Below are 11407 nucleotides of genomic sequence, written 5' to 3'. Positions count from 1 at the left end.
ACAGCTCGAGCGCGTGTGGTCCGGCAGGAGAGCACGCGCGACCTCACCCCTTCCAGCCTCCGCGGCCGGGCACCCAGTCGGCCGGGTCGTCGTCACGCTCACTGTCACTGCGCGCCGCCGCCCGGGACAACCGTTCCAGCGCGCACAAGGAAGGGGAGGGTCCCCTACGGGCCCCCGGAGCCGGGGGCGGGGCCGGCTCTCACGTCGGGGGCGGGGCCCGCGCGACGCGCGCCGGCCCCGAGGAGCTCCGCGGCTCCGCCCGAGCTTCCGCCCGAGCTTCCGCCCGCAGCCCGGCTCCTCCCGCCGCCTCCTCGGCGCGCTCCTCCGAGGTGCCAGCGCGGCTACGCCCAGGGCGGCAAGAAAGCCGCCGCGGCCGCGGAAATCTGTACACACCGCAGCGCGGTCTCAGCAGCCGGGTCTCTGTGGCGCAATCGGTTAGCGCGTTCGGCTGTTAACCGAAAGGTTGGTGGTTCGAGCCCACCCAGGGACGAGGAAGCTTGTTTTCCTGTACGGGGATTCATTTTAAAACTACAACTCCGAGATTTTTAATCAAATAGGAGTACGACACTGATACGTTTCTAAGATAGAGGAAGACAACGTCCTCCTAATAGTATTCGGTACCCAACGCAGTGAATCCAGGAGCGACACTGCTGCAGAACTGGGAGCCGGTGGATTGCTAATTCTAGTCCTACCGAATATCCGGGGGAAGTGTGCATATATGCTTCAGGAGACCTGCCCAACATTGTTCATCAACAGCAGACATTGTAATGGCAAAAACAAACAAACAAACAACACTCAATTGCCCATTGACAGGTGAATGAATAAATACCATTGGTTTCTCTCAGAAAGTCTGATACCACCAAAAAGCAAATGTAGTTATTCAATGCAGATGCAAACATGCAAGAGGAGACATCTCAGAGTCAAAAGTATGTGGAGGCACCGTTATACCAAGAAACTATTTGCTGAATTAAGCTGTGTTACAGCTTTGGGATCAAGGACTTGAATCTACACAAAGCCTTAACGTTTTCTTTAGATTGCTGGCAGATTTTTTTTCTGAAATTAAACTCAAGCAGAAATTGTTTGTATGGGTTCCTGTTAAAACGTCTCAAATGACGTATTTTCAACTCGTCTCACAGAAGACACAAATATTTTTCAAGCAGATGATTTGCATATGACTTTCTTTTTTTCTGATTTTATTGAGAAATAATTGACATGTATATCACTGTATACATACGAGTTTCTATAAAGATAGAGAACTACATGATAATATGATAGCATGAAGATGTAATTCATTTCTGGCAAGATTGAGGTCATGTGGTAGGTGCTTTTTCTCTGGGTTGTTCTTATCAGGGATAGAATTTTGAGACCTAGAAGAAGGAATAGTTGACTGTCTCACTAGGGTGTCTCCTAGGGAATGCCTTGGCAAATGCTGGCTGACAATTATTTATCAAATTATGGTTGATAATAAAATATCCTCTACTGTCTCGTTAGGACCCCTCAGGAAGGAGACACAATATTGCACTTATGGTGGAATTCCAGGCAGAATGACAGGTAGCCACCCCCAAAAAATGTTCTTAGGTAGGGGCCTTTCTGATGCTTCTCAAAATTCCAAACTTGCCACCTACACTTAAGGGTAGCTTACAGTGACACAGAGAACTATATTCAATATCCTATGATAAACCATGATGGAAAAGAATATTTTAAAAAAGTATAAAAAGAAGAATGTATATATGTATAACTGAATCACTTTGCTGTACAGCAGTAATCAAGACAACATTGTAAATCAACTATACTTCAATTTAAAAAAAGGATAGCTTACAGTGGAAGTAAGAAACGGGGAGGGGGTGGCAGTGGAATTATGTCATAAGATCATTTATACACTGTTGAAATTGAGTCTCACATTTCAAGATGAAGAAGGCGTAATATTTGCTATTACTGAAGTGATGGGGACTTAGCATGTCCTTCCACCTTGAAGCTGAGTATATTTACACTAGGTTATAAGCTCCTTGAGGGAAGAGACCATTTTCTGTTATTAATGATCAATTTAGGGTCCAAAGGATTTCCTTCAGGACACAGTTCAAATTCTTGAACTTAGCGCACAAGGGCTTTCATGATCCGCAGCTGTGTCTCCTGCCGTTTCCGCATGAGACCTTTTAGAGGTTATAAGCACTTACCAGGAGTTCCTTGAATGGCCCAGGCTGACTTACACCCCCTTCCTGGCCAAACACCTGTCCCTACACCCCGATGTGCCCCTCCCCCCCATTCTGCTTACCTGGGTAACATCTGCTGAGGAGTTACCCCTTCAGGAAGCCTCCCCTGACACTGCCTCCATCTGATTTAGAGGTCCATCCTCCACGCATGCATCACAGTACCCTGAAACCAGGGAGTTACTTGTCTCCTGCACAGGAATGTGACCTCTTCAGAGTAGAAACCATGTCTCCGTTCATCTAGCACAGGCCTGTCCCATGGCACACGCTCAGGACCAGAGCAATCCCTGCCTTCTCGGGGTATGTGGTTAACAGAGACGGACAGTCAGATAAAAATGCATATGATGAAGGGTCAGCATGAGAAACACAGAAGAATGTTCCCAGGCCTTGAAAGAGGAAGTCAACTTAGACGGGCTGGATGGTGTCTTCATGAGGATCTGAAATGACCCTGAAAGATCTGGACAGGCCAGAGGCAGAGGAGGGGTATCTAAGGCTGGGGAAATTTCAGGACAAGATGAGGGCATGATGGGGGTGATGGACAAAGTGTACTTAAATAGGGAGCAGTGAAAACGAACTTAGCTTGTGGAAGGGCCCTGAAGACCAAGAGAAGAGGCTGTCTGAGAACAGTATGGAGGTTCCTTAGAAAACTAAACACAGGGCTTCCCCGGTGGTGCAGTGGTTGAGAATCTGCCTGCCAATGCAGGGGACACGGGTTCGAGCCCTGGCCTGGGAGGATCCCACATGCCGCGTAGCAGCTGGGGCCGTGAGCCACAACTACTGAGCCTGCACGTCTGGAACCTGTGCTCTGCAACAAGAGAGGCCGCAATAGTGAGAGGCCCGCGCACCGCGCTGAAGAGTGGCCCCTGCTTGCCGCAACTAGAGAAAGCCCTCGCACAGAAACAAAGACCCAACACAGCCATAAATAAATTAATTAGTTAATTAAAAAAAAAAAAGAGTTATCGTTTCAAAAAAAACTAAAAACAGAACTACCATATGACCCTGCAATCCCACTCCTGGGTGTGTACCCAGAAAAAAACATAGTCCAAAAAAAAAAAAAAAACATAGTCCAAAAGGATACATGCACCCCAATGTTCATTGCAGCATGGTTTGCAATAGCCAAGACATGGAAGCAACCTAAGTGTCCATCGACAGAGGAATGAGTAAAGAAGATGTGGCCCATATATACAGTGGAATATTAGTCATAAAGAAGAATGAAATAATGCCATTTGCAGTAACATGGATGGACCTAGAGATTGTCATACTGAGTGAAGTAAGAGGAAGAGAAATATCGTATAATATAGCTTATTTGCAGAATCTAAAAGAAATGATACAAATGAATGTATTTACAAAACAGAAATGAACTCACAGACTTCGAGAATGAACTTACGGTTACCGGGGGGGAAGGTGGAGGGAAGGGATAGTTACGGAGTTTGGGATTGACATGTACACACTGCTGTATTTAAAAAGGATAACCAACAAGGACCTACGGTATAGCACAGGGGGCTCTGCTCAATGTTATGTGGCAGCCTGGATGGGAGGGGAGTCTGGGGGAGAATGGATACATGTATGTGTATAGCTGAGTCGCTTTGCTGTGCACCTGAAACTATCACAACATTGTTAATCGGCTATACCCCAGTATAAAATAAAAAGTTAAAAAAAAAGAGAGAGAGAGAAGAGGCTGCACTTTACCCTGTAGAGTAAGAGAGTCACTATTAAAGGTTTCTGTTTCAGGACAGAATGAAATCTATTTTAGGTTGTTGGGTTGGCAACAATGTCAACAAGAAATAAGAGATCAGAGGACAGTTTAGACGCAATTATATTTCAAAGGAGAGGCAGTGACACTCTGGGCTAAGGTAGGTAAAGGAAAGAAGGCATGGATTGATTCAAGGGAAGCCTGGTCAAGATTTAGGGACTGAAACAGGAGGAAGTTTGAGGGTGAAGCCCACATTTAGAGCCTGGGAGACCCAGAAAATGGTGATACCATTGCTTGATGTGGGACTTCGGAGGGGTCTTAAAGAAACCTTGAAATTAGAAAACTTATACATTGTCCATACTCTTAGCTTTCCTAACTTGTGGCCTGTTCTCCACCGTGGAGTTTATCTAGAACCTAGTCTCGGAAACAATCTTCATTTTAAGTTAAACTTCATTTATTTAAGATAAACTTCCCAAGAGACTACTTACGGGTCCACAGAGCCCTATGAAAATCTGAATGGGAAGCTAAGGACCCTCTCCCCAGAATGTACACATTCACAGAGAAAATCTTATTGACAATGTCCAAGAGTCACAGAGGCTCTGGAGCAGAGTTCTTGGCCCCCAGATTTTGAAGGCCAGGCTTTGTATTTTATTTATTGGATTTGTATTCTAATTACTGATAAAGGTCATAAAGCATGTCAAATCCAAAGTGTTTAGGTATGGAAAAATTACTAAACTCAAGATTTTAAGGTAACACAAAGAACCAGAAGAGTCTAATAGTATTGACAAGTCACAAAGAGAAGCCAGTAGCCAGTTTTTCTTTTTTTTTCTGATCAATTAATTACATATGTAAAATTAGTAATAAAGGACTTGAGACAAAAGAAAACTGCCTTGAGGTTTTAACATTTAATGCTTTATTATTACAGTCTGGACCGACTGGAGGTACTGGCTATGAAGGGCTTTAATATAGTGATCCTTCCAGGGTCCCTTCTATAGGGATTTACACCATCACCAGATACCAATTTGTATTTCTTTCCTTGGGAGTTACTTTAATGACATACAGCAAACTATCATATTTTAGTCACCCCCTCATAGGAATTGAGCCTTTTTTTTTTTTTTTAGTAAAAACAAACCAAAAATTATTGTCTGTCAAAGATGACTCATACTAGTTATTCCTAAACAAGAAAATCAAATACACACTTTAAAATAAGGAGATCTTCAACCACCTTAGTAATAAACTGCAAAGTTGATCATAGATTATTATATGCATGTGTGGGCATAATGATAGTTTATTTATACGTAATTATCCAATATATTCACTGGTACAAGAACATAGGCTGGCTTGATAATTGGAATTCTAGTGAGGTGGATGGACCTAGAGTCTGTCATACAGTGTGAAGTAAGTCGGAAAGAGAAAAACAAATACCGTATGCTAACACATATATATGGCATCTAAGAAAACAAAAAAAAAGGTCATGAAGAACCTAGGGGTTAGATGGGAATAAAGACACAGACCTACTAGAGAATGGACTTGAGGATATGGGGAGGGGGAAGGGTAAGCTGGGACAAAGTGAGAAGGTGGCATGGACATATATACACTACCAAGTGTAAGATAGGTAGCTAGTGGGAAGCAGCCGCGTAGCACAGGGAGATCAGTTCGGTGCTTTGTGACCACCTAGAGGGGTGGGATAGGGAGGGTGGGTGGGAGGGAGACGCAAGAGGGAAGAGATATGGGAACATATGTATATGTATAACTGATTCACTTTGTTATAAAGCAGAAACTAACACACCATTGTAAAGCAATTATACTCCAATAAAGATGTTAAAAAAAAAGGAATTCACTATAATACTACTACAGAGGTGAAAATCTGCAATGGATAAGAACTAAATATAGAACTGAAGTTTTAAATATAGAATTTCCCTATTAGTTATCAAGCACAGGGATGCTTTACAGTAACCACAAGGTCCATATCACTGGGACTCCAGTTTACAACTCAAACATCTCGACATCCTGCTGAACAGGCCCCGTTTACGTTGCCTTGGGGCTGGGGGAGTTTTAAGTATCAGGTGAGTTGTAGACACACTTGAACTTCTCAGCATATTTAGATCATCTCTGCCTCCAAAGGCGGTGGGAAGGTTATAATAATGAGAAAGCTGGCAAGAAGGGTGCTTGATCAAGCTATTAAGTGCCTGCAATAACTAAACAGAAAATGCATTTTCATTTTGAGATTTGAAGTATTTCATAGGAGCTCCTTTTCTCCTGATGACCTCTTGCTTCTGTGGTTACATTTAATCTCCTGATTAAACTTCTCCGGTACCAGATTTATTGTCGCTTTGGCACTTTGCTGTCTTGCAGAAGTTAATAAGCGCCTTTTGTGGGTCTGCTTCACTCAGAAGCATCCTGTAGTGCCTGTCAGCCGCCTTTGCCTCTTCTGTGGCTTCCTGAGGGAGCACGGGTGGGGAGAAAGGGGTGAGGGTCTGGAGGTGAAAAGCAAAGGAGGGCCAGAAAGACAGTCACAGAGAAGCTCACTGAACAGGCCTGTTTCAGAGCCACCAACTGTATGGGGCTCTTTACCTGCGGCAGGAGCGCCCACAGGAGGAGATGCCTCTGGAAACGGCTCAGAAGAAGTCATTAGTTTAAGGTCACTCCTTTGGGATGCTCCCTCTAACCTGCCAGCTCGATTCCACCCTTCCTCCCCTGCCATAACACATATGGACACGGATCACCGTCTTTGGCCCCAGATTCTGAGTTTGGAAGAACTAGTCCATTTTGTGTTGTTTGCATTTGCGGTACCCAGGAAAACACTAAGATAACCAAACTTACTGCAGTAATCATTTCACAATATATGTAACTCAAACCATTATGCTGTACACCTTAAATTTCTACAGTGCTGTATGTCAATTATATCTCAGTAAAACTGGAAGAAACAAAACTCTAATAAACTGTATCTTCTGCTTTTCATACACTTTTTCTGACTTGCAGAGTGGATTAGTGTAATAATGTTAACTGGAAGAAAAATTGGCTAAAATTTGATAGACTTTCCTCCTAGCCTTTTTTCCCCCCTAGGAAATTGATATTTACACTGTTTAATTGCCTTCTATAATTGATCACTAAGTTTCTTCCCACATAACTTCAATACACTATAGGAACTCAATATTTGTTAACATAATATGAAAGATATAATATGAATGGTGTATTTTGAATGGTTAAAGAACAGTGAGGTGATTCAATAAATGGTATTCGAACAAATATACTGTTGGGGGAAAAGAAACCTCATGGTACCACATCAAGATACACTGCAAAAGAATGAAAGATTCATGGAAGGAAGGAAGGGAGGGAGGGAGGAAGGAAAGGAAGGAAGGAAGAAAGGAAGGAAGGAAGGGAGGGAGGAAAGAAAAGGGGGAGAGAGAGAGAGGGATGTAGGGAGGGAGGGAGGGAGGAAAGAAAAGAAGGAAAGGAAAGAAAAGAAAGAAAAAGGAAGGAAGGAAGAAAGGAAGGAAGGGAGGGAGGAAAGAAAAGAAAGGGGGAGAGAGAGAGGGATGGAGGGAGGGAGGAAAGAAAAGAAGGAAAGGAAAGAAAAGAAAGAAAAAGGAAGGAAGGAAGGAAGGAAGAAAGAAAGAAAGGAGACAGAGAGAGAGAGGGAGTGAGGGAGGGAAAGGAAGGAAGGAAGAAAAGGAAGAAAAGAAACCTAGTTCCATTAGAAGAAATATGTCAATATTTATATATTTGGGGGGTAGACGTAATCTTGACAAAACTTAATACCAAAGGGAAAAGACTATAAAATAATGTAAAACTTTTGTCAAACCATTAAAAATGATAATCAACTAGAAATCAAAACTGCCACGTGCCGGGGAAAAGTTTAATACCTTAAACGTAAAGCGCAGGTATAAAGCATTAGGACCCCAATTCAGTCACCGCAGGACCGAAGCTCCCACAGAGCTCCTTGTTCAGGCATCTTGCTCCCTGTGGCCCCCTTCAAAAAACTCCCTTCTTTCCTTACCTTTCAAACTGCCCAAGAGGCAATCCCAAGAGGAAGGCTGTAATTGGAACTCAGGATCCTCCCAAACTCCTCTCCCCAAGAGATCCCATCACAACCTGCACTCTTGTTTAGCTCTGTCAGCCTATGAACTCCGATCCTCCCAGGACTTTAAATTCTAGATCTAATCTCTCCCAATCTCTCACTCCAACCAACACCTTAGCCATCCCCCCCAGCGCCTTCTGGAGTGCATGGTCTGTCACTGACAGGACTCTCCTGTCCCCAACTTCTGTAAACAGTCTCTCCCTTCCTTTGTGCTGGGTGAAACCTGAATAGCCCTGTCAAGTGGTGGCTGTTTTATCTTCCTGGTTCCCTGCTGTTATTTCAGCCACGGTTCCCCCATCTTCCTTATAACCCTCCAGTGCCTTTAAAGCACAAACCATTAGACTGAACCCCCTGTACTGTTCCTTTTGCTGTCATCCGCCCTTTTCATGGTCTCCTGCCTTTCCCTGAGGGTTTTAGCTCCTGGCTTACTGTATATTTCTTTCTGCCAGGACTCCTGCTGCCACTTAGATGTCTTTGCCGCCCACAGAGACTATCCACACACCGTCCTGGCTTCTTGGCTCCTGTATCTCCTCACTTTTCATGGACTTCTCACCCAACCTTGGCCTTGCACTTCCCTTGTCATTCTTCAGACCCTGTCATCACCAACAACTGTACTGTGTCTGAAAGCTCAGTTTCAAGCACACCACTGTCTAGCCAGCTTACTTCCTCCATGAGTCCCATTCTGGCATTCTTTGAACCCACCTCCAATCCACTGAGATCTGCTACCACTTTTTAGTTTTTATTTTTTAAATTTAATTTTGATTTTATATTGCAGTATAGTTGATTTACAATGTTGTGTTTCAGGTATAGAGCAAAGTGGTTCAGTTATACGTATACATATATCCATTCTTTTCCAGATTCTTTTCCCATATAGTGCCACCACTTTGTTTTTGTTTTTGTTTTGCGGTACGCGGGCCTCTCACTGTTGTGGTCTCTCCCGTTGCGGAGCACAGGCTCCGGACGCGCAGGCTCAGCGACCATGGCTCACGGGCCCAGCCGCTCCACGGCATGTGGGATCTTCCCGGACCGGGGCACGAAACCGTGTCCCCTGCATTGGCCGGCGGACTCCCAACCACTGCCACCAGGGAAGCCCGAGTGCCACCACTTTTTAAATGACCATCACCTGTCCCGTGTCCCTACCTCCCTCCTTATCCACCACTATCATCATGTTCCTTTCCTAAAACCTGAACTTTTCTCTTCTCTGTCCACTTTGTCTGACAATACCTCCAACTTTAGCTGAGTCCAACTGCCCACCTACTCTCTGTCCTGCACCTGAGCAGCACACGTGATTGCAGAGAAATAAACAACCATCTTAGCTGGTCTCAGTAGAGTTCATGACCATAAACCTCTGGAGGGCTCTCAGCACTGCCTAGCAAGCCCACCGCATGTCCCTATTCAATTAGCTCTGGAGACTCAAGCCTCTCTTCCTTGATCTTCAATCCCTCCTCCCCTCACGCCCTCAGCTGACTTTACTATATCCCCCGAGAAAAGAATCACAGGACCTTTCTTATCCTCTAATCATCAAATCTCCTAACGACTGTACCTATATACTTTGTTTTTCCTAGTATTAAAATGGATAAACTCTTAGCTCTTAAGGTCACACCCTCCTCCTATTTTGGATCTCATCCCAGAGAAATGTGCTCCTGCAACTGTCCCTTTTCTCATGTACAACATCCGTTGTCTCTCTCCCTGGAACACTCAGCCTCATATAGAAACATATTATGACATCTCCCATCTTAAAAACATTAACAAAAACCTTGACCTCACATTCCACCACCAGGTGTCAAGTGAATGTTTCAAAAGAATGTAGACACACTTGAACCTCTCAGCATAGTTTAGATCATCTCAAAAGAATGTACCTGTATCTGCCCTTTCTCACCATCCTTTTCGCTTGAACCCATTCACACTTATTCTCACAGCTCCATTGAACTGTCCTGGCTAAGTTACCAAGGATGTACGTCCCTGTTACCAAAGCCAATGTCAAGTCTCAGTCCTATGTCTCTACTTCCCAGCAGCACCTGACAAACCAGCAGCAGATCTGATAGATCTTCCCCTGATTTTCAGGACACCACTCATCTGGTTTTCCTCCTAACTGCCCCTTTTGTTCCCCGGAGCTGTTTTAACTCCTACATCATGGCATTAAACAGGATCCACGCATTTATAATTCTTAGAAGAGTATCTCCAGCGGCGCCTCTCCTGAGGCCCAACACTGCAGATGCACTTTCCTATTAAATTATCTCTACTTGGAAGTCCAATAGAGATCTTATGCCTAACGCATCCCAAACTGGATAAGTTCTTTCCTTAAGTTCTCCCTCCCAAGTCTGTCCCATCTCAGTAAATAGCGCAACCCATTTGTTCAGGCAACAAAATCTGAGGTTTATCTTTGCCTCCTCTTTCTAGCCCACCTTCAACCATCAACACGACCTGCTGGCTCTGCCTTGGAAAGGCAAGTGACCCAGCTGTTTACCACCTCCACAGCGGGTCACCCTGTCTTAACTGAGACTGTTATAGACTAGCACTTCTATTTCTGACCAACTGCATTCTCCACACTTCAGTGATCCTTTAAAAACTAGACCATGGGCTTCCCTGATGGCGCAGTGGTTGAGAGTCCGCCTGCCGATGCAGGGGACACGGGTTCGTGCCCCGGTCCGGGAGGATCCCACATGCCGCGGAGCGGCTAGGCTCGTGAGCCATGGCCGCTGAGCCTGCGCGTCCGGAGCCTGTGCTCCGCAACGGGAGAGGCCACAACGGTGAGAGGCCCGCGTACCGCAAAAAACAAAATAAAAACTAGACCGTGTTATTCCCTTGCCTGAAACCTTCCAGTGGCTTCCCGTTTTTCTCAAGCACAGACAAGGTCTTTACTATGCTCCACAAAGCCATACGTGATCTGGCTTCTGCCAACCTCTCTGACCTCGTTATAATTCTCCTTCCCTTGCCTCACTCTACTCAAGTGCACTGGCCTCTTCCCTGTTCTCGATCCTGCCAAGCACCCTCGCTCCTCAGGACTTCTGCTCTTCCTGGAATGCCCTTCGTCCAGTCACGTGGCTAAGTCCCTAACTTCACTGAAGTACCTGCTCAAATGTCATGTCACTCCAAGCAACCTTCCAAGTCCACTCAGTCTAAATTAGTCCTCCCATCACTCACCCACTTTTCTCCATAGCATTTAGTGCCACCTGACATTAGTCAATTGTCATTATTTGAGGAGTCTATATTTGTGAATTTGCCTACTTGCCAAAATTTATTTGTAACCCTAAAAATCAATACTTGCAGTGCTCTTGTGGTCATTTATGGACATGTACACAGCAATGACAAATCTGAAGCCCTTGCAGTACATTTGGTCCATGCCAAGTGTCAAGGCTCTTGACATTGGTACAGATCATTTGGCGTGGACCAAATATGCTCATGGACATTTTGGATTGGACCAAA

At 44.7% G+C, this 11407-nt stretch overlaps 1 non-coding gene across 1 annotated transcript; it reads left to right on the top strand.

The window, feature by feature from the left end:
* Positions 1-416: 416 nt before the first annotated feature.
* Positions 417-490, top strand: TRNAN-GUU (transfer RNA asparagine (anticodon GUU)). Its single transcript has one exon. It is a non-coding gene; the product is annotated as a tRNA-Asn (tRNA).
* The last annotated feature ends 10917 nt before the right edge of the window (positions 491-11407 follow it).

Source organism: Lagenorhynchus albirostris, chromosome 18 (assembly GCF_949774975.1).
Source record: "Lagenorhynchus albirostris chromosome 18, mLagAlb1.1, whole genome shotgun sequence".
NCBI classification, from domain to species: domain Eukaryota; kingdom Metazoa; phylum Chordata; class Mammalia; order Artiodactyla; family Delphinidae; genus Lagenorhynchus; species Lagenorhynchus albirostris.
The sequence above is the reverse complement of the archived record's forward strand: the minus strand, read 5'-3'. Positions and strand labels throughout refer to the sequence as shown.